The 11,865-nt window shown below is 39.9% G+C and overlaps 1 protein-coding gene across 4 annotated transcripts in view; it reads left to right on the forward strand.

Annotated features, from left to right (window-relative positions):
- The window catches only part of mfge8b (milk fat globule EGF and factor V/VIII domain containing b), a 52,304-nt gene that overhangs the window by 20,318 nt on the left and 20,121 nt on the right, over positions 1 to 11,865 (forward strand). The gene's annotated exons all lie outside the window — the stretch shown is intronic.

The following is an 11,865-nucleotide window of genomic DNA, read 5'->3' on the forward strand; positions in this document are numbered from 1 at the left end:
TTACAAAACTAACTAAAACTAACTAAAATTATAGTGAAAATGTCCTTCGTTTTCGTCTTTGTCAACTTTTTTCATCCGTAAACCTTTTTGGTTGATATGAAATCTATTTCATCTATCTGGTTTTATGACTTAATAAACTTATTGGGGCTGAGATGGATCAGACAAAGGAAATAAAGGAAACATTTATTGTGACTTTTTTTAATCTGGCACCCAACAAATACCCCATTACAAAAAAAACTAAAACGAATAAAAACTAAACTAAAACTAAGCATTTTCCAAAAAATAAAAACTAATAAAACTAGCAAACTCACTCTAAAAACTCATTAAAACTAACTGAATTTGAAAACAAAAAATCACAACGAAATTAAAACCAAAACTATTCTAACCTTGGTTCACCGACACAGGCAGGAAGACGTCCCTTCTCCTCCTCTTACTCCCTCACCCTCCTGACTTGCACTCTGTTTTCATATTCACATGGAGGTTGCTGTAATAATTTCCATCCCAAACCGTGTAGCAGAGAGTTGAAGTTGCTCTTAAACCCTCCAACATCGAGCCAGCATCAATGAAAGCTCACTGACCTCATGCAACACGTGTTGTGTTTGTCATGAAACACACAACACACAAAAGTTCCGTGCAACTACGTGTACAAGGATTAACTGCTCAAACTAAGATAGACATTTAATATTGTCATATACAGGAGCATCTGAATGCATTAGAATATGATGAAAAGTCCATTTCTAGTAGTTGAAGTCAAACAGCCCCAACCAAGTATTGAGTCATATAGATGACATACTTTTCAGAGGGCAACATTTACATATTAAACATACTTCTTTCCCCCCAACAATATATTTAATGAGTTTTGTTTTACAAAATTGACACACAGGTCATAAGAAAAATACAAAACAAGCAAACATACAAGAACATGGCGGCTAAAGGTAGCATAGTTTAAGAACAAGAGTCCTTGAGGATCCATTCAAAAAAGAGTACATGAGTATGAAGCAAATGAACATCAGTATAAATATGCAGAGGGTAAAATGATTCTGCTCTAGATTCTTTTATTAAATGAGCCAGATTATTATTCTTAATATAATGTATAAAACATCCCCATACTCTTTGAAACACCAAGCGTGTATGTAATTCTTTCCAGGGCTAAACATAAAGATAATCTCTTAAACCACTGTGATATGCTGGTTTACTAATGATTTTACATGTGAAAGCAAACACTTGTTTTGCCTGAACGAGAACACAAATTAAGAAAAACTTGTTCGTGGTCATTTATGTTATGCCCCTCTGGGTATAGGCCAAGTAAATAAAGCTGTAATACAGAATTATGATCAGATTTTCATATTACTGACGGTCCTTGAATGAAACATGAGTGAGAAACACTTCTGTCAGTAAAAAAAGTTGAATTTCCCCACCTGTAGAAGTGCTGTTATAAGATATTTACAAAAAAGACAAATGCAACCAAAGAAACAAAACAAGTTTTATATTTGGTTTCTCTGTACATTGCATTTTCTTTTTATTCCTTATAGTCTACTGTAAATGTTTGCACGCCTCTTAGAATATATCTTTTGCACATTTCTGCCAGTTACATTGTACATGTTTTTTGTTTTTTATTGTTGTAGCCTATTTCTACATTTTCTTTTTTTTTTTTTTACTTTTTATTTAACCATTTTAATAATTTTACAGAACATTTCCTGACAGAATTTGAAGTAAGAGACATCCCAATAAACATCCTGAGCATCATACAAGAAAAAAGTGTTAAGACATTACAATAAATAAATTAAATACAGAAATAAGTATTTCTGACATAACATAGTTATAAAGTTAGTGTTAATCTTGTAAATAAATAAAAATAAATAGTTGAATATTTAGACAATCAAAGAAATAAAATGTCAGAAGTATTGATAATTATGACAACAGGCAGAGTAGACAGTATATATAATCTGTGGCTAAGTAGGGTTTTTCAAATAGGCATCTCTTTCCGGCAACATTTCATCCCATCATCCTCTCCATCAGACACTCAGATATTGTGAAATGCAAGACCATCTTTGTATAAAAGTGTCCATATTTAGCTGCAGGCTTGCAGTCATTCGCTCCATTGTGTAGACATGTTTCAGTCTCTGGACCCATTGACCTATATTTGGTGGTTTTACATCTCTCCAGTGCACGGTGATCATTTTCTTTGCTACCAGTAAAAGAACCCTCAGTATATATCTCTGATCTGCATTATATCGGTCTTTAGGTATGGCTCCCACCAAAAACACCATAGGTTCTGGAACCACGTTTACTTTCAATATAATATCTATTTCCTTTTTAATATTGTCCCAAATTCCTCGTATTACTGGACAATCCCAAAAAATGTGTGTGGTGTCTCCAATATTTCCACAATTTCGCCAACATAATGCTACATTGGGATTTTTCACATATGAAGAGATGATAAAGGGAGTATTAAAATATCTGATCTTCACTTTCCAGTCGAATTATATCTACATTTTCTATAGAAAAAAATCTCTGAAATATCTCTATCTCTGCGTCTGTTTTTGACACAGAGAAGAACGTTTGTCCTGTGCATGCTATATATGATATATGTTGTTATAGGGAAACGTACAGTCAGATACCAGGATAGAAGTTCATCCTTCTGGTGAGCCAGTAAAAGTGGATTCCAACTTATCATCTGTTTAAACTTAGATCTCCCCCGCCCGTCTTTTCACTCCAAACATTGTCATTTGACTTTAAAAATACAGCCCAGTGAAATGTTGGCGTTTTATTTTACCCCTGACAACCACAAATGACAGCTCCTCACATCCATACATTCCCCAGTCAGTCCTCTGGAGTGTCGGGTCGGCTCAGCAGCCAGAATCAGAGCCTCATCCATTTCCACTAATTAGATAATGGCTCCAGGATAATGATGAGGGAGATTTATTTGAGCGTGTTGTGTTATGAGAACCCCCCTGAGGCCTGCAGGGTCAGGGAGGTGCCCCACGTTCACAGCTCCTGATGACTGTGTTGTGACAGTTTAAGTGCTCCCTAATTTGTGTGTGTATGTGTGTGTGAGTGTGTGTGTGTGTGTGTGTGGGCATGATGGCAGCCAGCTCCTACCGTTAGTGTGAAACAGAGAAGGAGACGAGCTGCAGAAAGCGGTGACTGTGGTGAACCCGGGGAGGCGACGTGTTGTTAAACATTTAACTAGCTTCCTCACACTCTCTTCACACATGGAACTGCACGCTGAGGCAGATATTTTGGGCAGAAGTTGATTAGAAAGTTCAGAAATGTGACAAAAATTCTCTGTGGTGAACTGTGAGAGAATACGGAGTGTGTGATTGGAGGATCACTGGAAGGTTCCTAGACAGCCTGGAAAACCTAGAAAACCTGGAAACTTTGGTCATTCCATCACTGGAAAACTACTCTCAGACATCCTGGAAATATTTTATGCTTTCCTGAGAAAAAAAGCCCTGTATTGGCCTGTATAGCCTGTGTATTTTCTGTGACTGTGTGATTCTCTGGCGGCAGAGTGAGAAGATGAACAAATGCAGAACAATTAATTAAATATCTTAGATAACAAATATACACAATAAATATAACAGACTCAGGCTCTAAGTTTTTTTTTTAGGTAATTCATCCTGCATATCAAAAGTCTGCAGCATTTCTCTAAACGCTGGTTCCTAACAGTGTTGTTATAAAGCCAGTAACTCTTTCTATCAGCCTGCTCCAGTTTGAGCTGTCACCTTTTATATTTGCATTTTTTGGCAAAGATATCATTAATAACAAGTTGTCAGTTAGTGGAGGGCTCCATGTCTCCTCCTCCTAGTTTCCTCTTCTCCTCCTCCTCCTCTCCTTGTTTTCTCTCCTCCTCTCATCCTCATCCTCCTCTTGTTCTCTCGTCCTCCTCACCTAGTTTCCTCTTCTCCTCCTCCTCCTCTCCTCTTTCTCTCGTCCTCCACTCCTCTCCTTGTTTCTCCTCCTCCTTGTTTCCTCTCCTCCTCTCGTCCTCCTCCTCACGTCCTCCTCCTCTCCTCCTCCTCCTCCTTGTTTCCTCTCCTCCTCCTCTCCTTGTTTTCTCTCCTCCTCTCATCCTCGTCCTCCTCTTCTTGTTCTCTCGTCCTCCTCTCCTAGTTTCCTCTCCTCCTCCTCCTCTCCTTGTTTTCTCTCCTCCTCTCATCCTCGTCCTCCTCTTCTTGTTCTCTCGTCCTCCTCTTCTAGTTTCCTCTTCTCCTCCTCCTCCTCTCTTTCTCTCATCCTCCACTCCTCTCCTTGTTTCTCCTTTTCCTCCTCTCTTTCTCTCATCCTCCACTCCTCTCCTTGTTTCCTCTCCTCCTCTCGTCCTCCTCCTCCTCTCCTTTCCTCTCCTCTCCTTGTTTCCTCTCGTCCTCCTCTCCTCTCCTTGTTTCCTCTCCTCCTCTCGTCCTCCTCCTCTCCTCTCCTTGTTTCCTCTCCTCCTCCTCCTCCTCTCCTCTCCTCTCCTTGTTTCCTTTTGTCCTCCTCCTCTACTTGTTTCCTCTCCTCCTCTCGTCCTTCTCCTCCTCCTCCTCCTTGTTTCCTCTCCTCTCGCCCTCCTCCTCCTCTCCTCCTCCTCTTCCTCCTCTCCTCTCCTTGTTTCCTCTCCTCTTCTCATCGTGCTCCTCCTCCTCTCCTTGTTTCCTCTCCTCCTCCTCCTCTCCTCCTGCTGTGTTTAATGTTCCCAGCTGGATGAATCTGATGGATGTTTGTGTTTTAGGGCTTTAATGTTTGTTGTGTTTCCACTTTTTGTTGCGACTCCTCATCCAGATTTGATGAACAGTATTGTTGACTGACAGGAGGGAGAGAAGCAGCGACTGAATGTTGATGACTAATGTAAACAAACACGCATGTAAACGACAATTTATCGAGTCCGGAAAAACTGTCGTGTCCATTTGTGTTTATCAAACGATAAGTCGATATATTGATTATTGTGACAGGCCCATCCTGCACACTATTTAAGATCGCTTTCTAACTTTCTAACCAAATTAAAGAGGACAGCAAAGTCTAACACTTGAATATTGTTTTTTTTCATACATTACTGTTCTTTCACTTCAGACTGTGCAGGTGTAACTTACATTAATGTTTAGCTTTTTAAAGAGGAAGCGAGATGACCTTATTGTACAGTTAGCAGCAGTTCTGTATCAAGAAAAACTCCGAGCCAAACTCAGATCCTGACAAGGAAGTGTTAGAGAACTGTAGCCAGATATAGAAGAATATATTCTCCTCACACAAACCACTGCATCTAGAAATCTATAAATAGAAAACAAGTGGAAGATGGACTCGCCACGACTCTCAGTTATGAGAAAGAAGTTAACAACAAAATAGTTTTTTAGCAAATGTCGAATAAAACTAAAACTCCTCTGAGAAACGGATCAAGGGAGAAAGAAAATCTCTGGTGGAAAACAGATTAATCACGTGCTGCACATCCCACATGAACACACAGCTCCTGATCTCATATACAGGCTGTTTAGCATACACACACACACACTCACGGCTCTTCCCTCGTACCAGTGTAGCCAACAGAAAGTGGCGGTCCACGCTGAGCGCTCGCAACGTCAGCGCTGCTTCTGTTGCCGGGCGGAAAAGTGAACATGGAGGCGGAACGGTGAATTAAGTCTGCCCTCCTGACAATGTCACACTCACTACTCAGGTCTGACTGCAGCACTTCTCACTGTCCTGTCAAATTGGCCTAAAAGCCTTTATGGGTTGCAGAGACGGAGTGTGTGTGTGGCTGTGTGTGTGTGTGCGTGTGTGTGTGTGTGTGTGTGCATGCGGGGATCAAGTATGCAGAGAGAGAAATGTCAATAGCTGCTCGCTGCAGTTTGGGCCACAGCAGATGGATGGAAACGGAGGATAAGGAGTCTTTTTCCCAGATTTTCATAACAGATTAAAGCCGTTATTTGCTCTTTGAAGTCGCCAAAGGGGGCGTGTCTGAGTGTGTGTGAGAGTTTCCAGCTCCTCCCAGGATGTGGTAGCGTGGGCAGACTGGGCTCCATGCCCCCTATGGAGTACAGTGTGTGTGTGTGTACAGTATAATATGATGTTTGTTTGCATGTCTTCTGTCTGCGTGCATTCCCTGCTCTACCTTTGATAGATGCTGAGACTGTTTTTCATTTATCCTTCATTTATTTCTCGAGGAATCATTGAGGGCAACCTGTCATTTACAACGATGTGGAGAATACAGAGAAAACACTGAAGAACAAACAGTTGAAAAACATTAAAAACAGTTCCAGTGAAAGGCAGAGTTTTTGGTTATCATAGTTTAGTTATTGGTTATCATAAGGGCTGTTTCCACTACAGCCCAATACCCAGAATGAGGACTTTTGTCTGGCCTTTTTTTCGTAGAAGAGCAGGGTCTTTTTTCTCCCCTGAAAACAGCCTGGTTACTGATTGGATAGAACGCTAAGCAGGATGTGACGTAGTACTCGACGCCACAACAACACGGCCATTTGTAAAAGCCGGCAAAGCAGTTTTGCCAACTTAGCGACTTTGTTGCTAAATTTAGCGACTTTTCAGACCCCCTTAGTGACTATTTTTCAAGAAAGCGACTAATCCAGCAACTCCTTCTTATTCTTCTTAAGGAACCGCTAACGAGCCGGAGGCCAGCTTGTTAAGAAGAGCCGCCGTTAGCGGCAGTTAGCTACAGTTAGCTCTGTAGCAGTACAGTGTGTTTGTTTACAACAAGCACCGGACACTCTGTGCACAGTTAGCGATGCCGTTAATTCACAATCACTATGTTTATGATCAGCAGAGACTCTGTGCATAATTAGCCATGCTGCTTTGTTTATGATCAGCCGCTGACGTTGTGCACAATTAGCGACGGTGAAAACCAAACGTCACCTCCAGAGTCTCTAAATCCCTCTGGGGGCTAACTTGTAGTGGAGACACGCAGAGTGAGCGGAGAGGGCGTGGCCTGAAACTTTCTCGGTGGACACTCTTCCTAAAGGAAACACGGCTGAAGTTTAGTTATTGGTTATCATACTTTAGTTATTGGTTATCATAGTGTTAAACTGGGCCATAGTTATAATTGTGTTGAGTTTGAGTGAATGTTGTCAGATGTTCCAGGTAGATGCAGCAGAAATTCACTGTTATTCTGGGGAACATTAAGCATTAATCATTAATCACTGGAGTGTGTTGGATAATCACTATGTGAGCAGTTTAATAAAGTGCTGCTGTATAGTGGCATGTCACCTATCAAGACTATATAAATGAAGAGGAACCACCAGTTCATGTCTCGTCTGTTAGATCCCCAGAGCTGCCGACCTGGAACCACGACATGATGGTCAGTATCAGAAGCAGCAGTTGGTTGATTTGGCTGGTGAGGCTGAACCCTGACAGGTAAACAGAGACGACTCATAAGGGCTGTAACAGCGCTTATAACAGCGTTTAACCACCACGGAGGGTGTTCTCTCAGATATGCAATCAGTCAGTAATGACATGCTGGGACATCCAGAGCTAACATGACTAATGATGACTCCTCATCTCTTTTTGCTGAGGCTGCAGGATCGTTTCCATTTCAAAAAACTGTAAAAAAACACAGCTCGTCTGCTCTTCAATCTCATGAATAAACCAAAGTCTGAACGCACGTTTGGCTCTGACTTCAGGTCTCTGTGTGCCCTTCTACTATAGTTTAAAATCGCTTTACTGATCTTTATAAGTATTCTTGTACTCACTCATGGATTTAAGTAGTACATATTCACATCTGTGACTCCTCGTCTGTGGACCACGGAGCAGTCGGAGGTTGAGCGCCTTGCTTGAGATAACAACCACATTTGTGTAAATATGTAACCATAATGTGGCGTTGAATAACTGTAGACATTCAGCGGGGAAAATCCAACATTTATAACTTCCAAGACTTTTTTTCATTCAAACCACAAGTACAAGTCATGCCTGAGTCAGTCTGATGACAAGTTATTACTCTTAAAGTCCTCTCTGGATAAAGAAAAAGAGACTTTAATAAATATACAAGCTACATACATGCATACATGATACTATACTTACAGTAACAAAAAATGTAGAATTCAACCTGCAGAAATAAGATATATAGATCGTAAGAAGCCCAGTGGTCATTTAGCAGTGCACAGTCTGACCTCTGAGACAGCTTTAAATAATACGCTCTGTAAATACTCTTTATGACATCAGGAGTTTCTCTGTGTCCCTCCAGCAGAGATCCGATTCAGAGCTATTCTGGGTCCTGGTGGCTCTGCCTGGTGCGCTGCAGCCAGTCCACACAGGCCTCAGCAAATTACACATCTGGAGAGCTCCGGGCCTTTTTTTTTAATTGAATAATGCCATCGTGGTTTTATCTGGTGACCATAAAGCTTCCAGATCTCCTCTATTGGTTGCTGTAGCATGGCAACGGTCAGAGTAGTGATTAGTGATCTGTAATTTCCTTATTCTTGTTGGTTGTCGTTGGTTGGAAGAGAAGACCAACTTTTCTTCTCTGAGACAGATCAGATGCACGTTTAGTGACTTGAATGTGGCAGGTTGATGTTGGTAAGAATTGCACCATAAATACACTGCAAAATAGGTGGCTAAAAACAAGATAAAAACACTAAATCTGAGGAAATTATTTTACTGCATGGACAGATAATTTAACTTGACAAGATTTAGCCTGCTGCCCCCGTGACCCGGCCCCGGATAAGCGGAGGAAAATGGATGGATGGAAGATTTCTTAAATTAAGATTATTAAATCTAAATCTAGAAATAAGCATGTTGAATGCTTAAAATAAGAAATTAACTCTTAAAACAAGATAAATTATCTAACGCTTCTGAATCTAAAGTTTTTTTTTATCTTGGTAAGAACCAAATAATCATCAGGTCACTCTGCTCGGGCCAGTTCATCACTGCTGGCAGCTTTAATTTATCTTGCTTATTTCTAGATTAATAATCTTAATTTAATAAATCTTGTCAAGGTAAATTATCTGTCCATGCAGCAAGATCATTTCCCTCAGATTTAGTTTTTATCTTGTTTTTAGACAGAACTTTTTTTGCAAAGTACAGAATTGGACAATACATTTGCACGGAGAAAAGTAACTTTTATTCTCCTGACACAGTTGCTGCTCGTTGTCAAACTAAAATTTGACACATGGTTTAGTTTTTTTGTGGATGTTGTGGTGGTGTGCTGCTTCCGTTCTCGTGTTTGTTGGATTCAGGCCATGAAGCGGTCGCCTGTCCAGCACGTGCTCCGCCACATAAAATCTATATGCAGACGGAGTCCTGAGAGAGGATCCTGCTAAATATGTTACAGCTGATTAGATGTCAGTGTTGTTTTTCTTGGTCGGCATTTTAGAGTTCCTGAAGCGTCTCTACACTGCAAAAACCAACTGACAAAAAATAAGAAGTAAATAACTAGAATTAAGCAAATACATGCTCGAAACAAGTACAATTATCTGTCAGTGCAGTAAGTCAATGTTTCTTTGTAAGAATTCTTTAATGAGTAAAAAAAAATCTACTGAATAGACACTTGAAAAACCAATGATAGCTTGAAATAAATCCAAATATACTTATTTTAAGCAGTTGTGGCTTGAAAAGCCCGACTGTAGTAACATTAAAATAAGCCAGAAATACTTGAAACGAGCACGTTTTTTCTCATTTCAGTATCTGTGGGTAGATACTGGTGGTAGAAAATGCTTTTGAAATAACATTTAAACTACATGGAACTAAAACTCTCAATTAGAACCAATATTTTAGGTAAAAACTCATCTTATTCAACAGTTGAATAGATTGAGAAGCATGAAAAAGCTCACAATGTCAATCCTAAAAACAAGTCTTTACACAATAAGATAATTAAATAAGCACATAAAGCTATGGTCAGTAGGAAAATTATACTTAAAACAATTTAATTAAGATACTATTGCTTGATATAAGAAGAAAGTACTTGGTAGGCTTCATTTTTTTCCCCCAAAAAATGTTAACCCCATTAGTTAACATTACCACATTACTCATTTCAAATTGTATAAATTAGACAAATTAATGGATTTATTTTACAAATAATGGATTATTTCATGTTATGATATAGTAAGGTTTACTGCATATGACATGGTCAATACAAGCGAAGCAAATAATCCCAATATTTGCATTTTATTCCTGATATTCCCTGCTAATGACCATCAATTCACATGGTGGAACATTTCTTAAAAAACCTATACTATCAGATAAATCTTTGTCTTCTTTGTGCATCGAGCACTTTTATTGGCTGTTAGACGCTAGAATAGGGCTGGGCGATATGAACCAAAAGTCATATCCTGATATATTTAGGCTGAATATCGATATACGATATATATCCTGTAATCGACCCCTCCTCAGGATGATGCGTGCTCCTCAGGCTCCGCCCCCCGCCAGTCGTCACATAAATGGATTAGACGGCATTCAGTCCTCCTGATGAACAATCCTCTTACTGCAGGAGCTTCAGTCTGTCTTCTAGTCCTGATTCAGGTCTCTGGGTTCTTCTCTGACTCTACACATCTAAATCTTAACAGTCAGCCTCTTAAAGGGAACTTACTGTTTTCTTTTCCTCATTTTCTGTCATATGTTAAATGTTGGATATTATTATGTAGGGCTGGGCGATATGGACCAAAAGTCATATCCTGATATATTTAGGCTGAATATCGATATACGATATATATCCTGTTATTTTTATGGCAAAGTGAGAGCAAATGTTCAGTCAAACAAATATGACACGTCACAAGTAGTTTTATTGTAACCATTTATTTAAGTGAACATAAATACTGCATTTTTTATTTTTTTAAAATCAAAGCTCCATAAAGTGCACATTTAGATTAAAAAAAATCCCAAATAAAAGCCGCAGCTTGTCTGGAGCAAGTATCACAGTGCAAATTTGAGCTATATCAATATCTGCAATATGGTCTAATTCCATATCACATTTAAAAATATCGCCCAGCCCTATTCATATGTTGGATATTCATTACAGAGTGTCAGATAGTGAGGTAAACGTGTAAAAACCTGAATTCTCCCATTCCATTAGTTTTTTTACTTGGTTGTCGATGTTAATTTTTCCCTAGTTTTGGATCACATTCCTGCTGGATCGTGTTAGATTGTGTAGTTTTTGGTTTCAAAGCTACCTGCTCACATGATCCAGGACTGTAAAGTGATCAGAGCTCCTTTAACCAGTCTGTGGTTGTGATGTTTAAATATCCAGCTGCTGCTGCTAGAGACTGTCAGTGTAATGTGATTTAGTTTGAGCTCCCGGAGCCAGAAGGGTCATGACTGTGGACCTCATTATCCAGAGTCTGTGGATGCACATTAGAAAGTGTCTGTGTTCCTCCTGTGACTGTGTGAAAGATGAACGTTTGGACACGGAGCTATTTCTGGAGAGACATGTGGGTAGAGAGAGAGATGCTGCCGTGTGTGTGTTTGTTGGACAGAAACATCACATCGGCGCTTGTTTGCGTGTATTTTCCTCCATAATAACCACTGAGGATTAAAGCTTCAGAGCCTGACTGAAATCCCTTCTTTTTCTTTTTTTTTCAGTGTGCAGTGTGCATCTAAACCGCTAAATCTGTGCCTTGTTTCTTGCGCATGCGGTCAATTCAAAGCTGGTTTAGTCACACTGACAGATCTTGTGGGGGAGAGATGAAAAGCAGTTTGAGTTGATTCCAGTTTTCATTCCTCTGATTTGTTTTCCTTCTTTCTGACTCATCTGACGGAGTGGATGGTAGTGTTGGCGAGGGCGCCATCCAGAGGCAACACAGAGAGTTACAGCTTAAATTAAACAGAGCGTGCACTGAGATGACCTGAAATGATGCTCGGCTCTTTGTTTCGTCTTGGCATTCATCCAGAGAAACACATATTGTGCATTAAATAAAAAGGTCCCACACTGCAAAAAAGGTGTGTCTAAAAACC

Source organism: Centropristis striata, chromosome 6 (genome assembly GCF_030273125.1).
Source record: "Centropristis striata isolate RG_2023a ecotype Rhode Island chromosome 6, C.striata_1.0, whole genome shotgun sequence".
Classification (NCBI taxonomy): Eukaryota; Metazoa; Chordata; class Actinopteri; order Perciformes; family Serranidae; genus Centropristis; species Centropristis striata.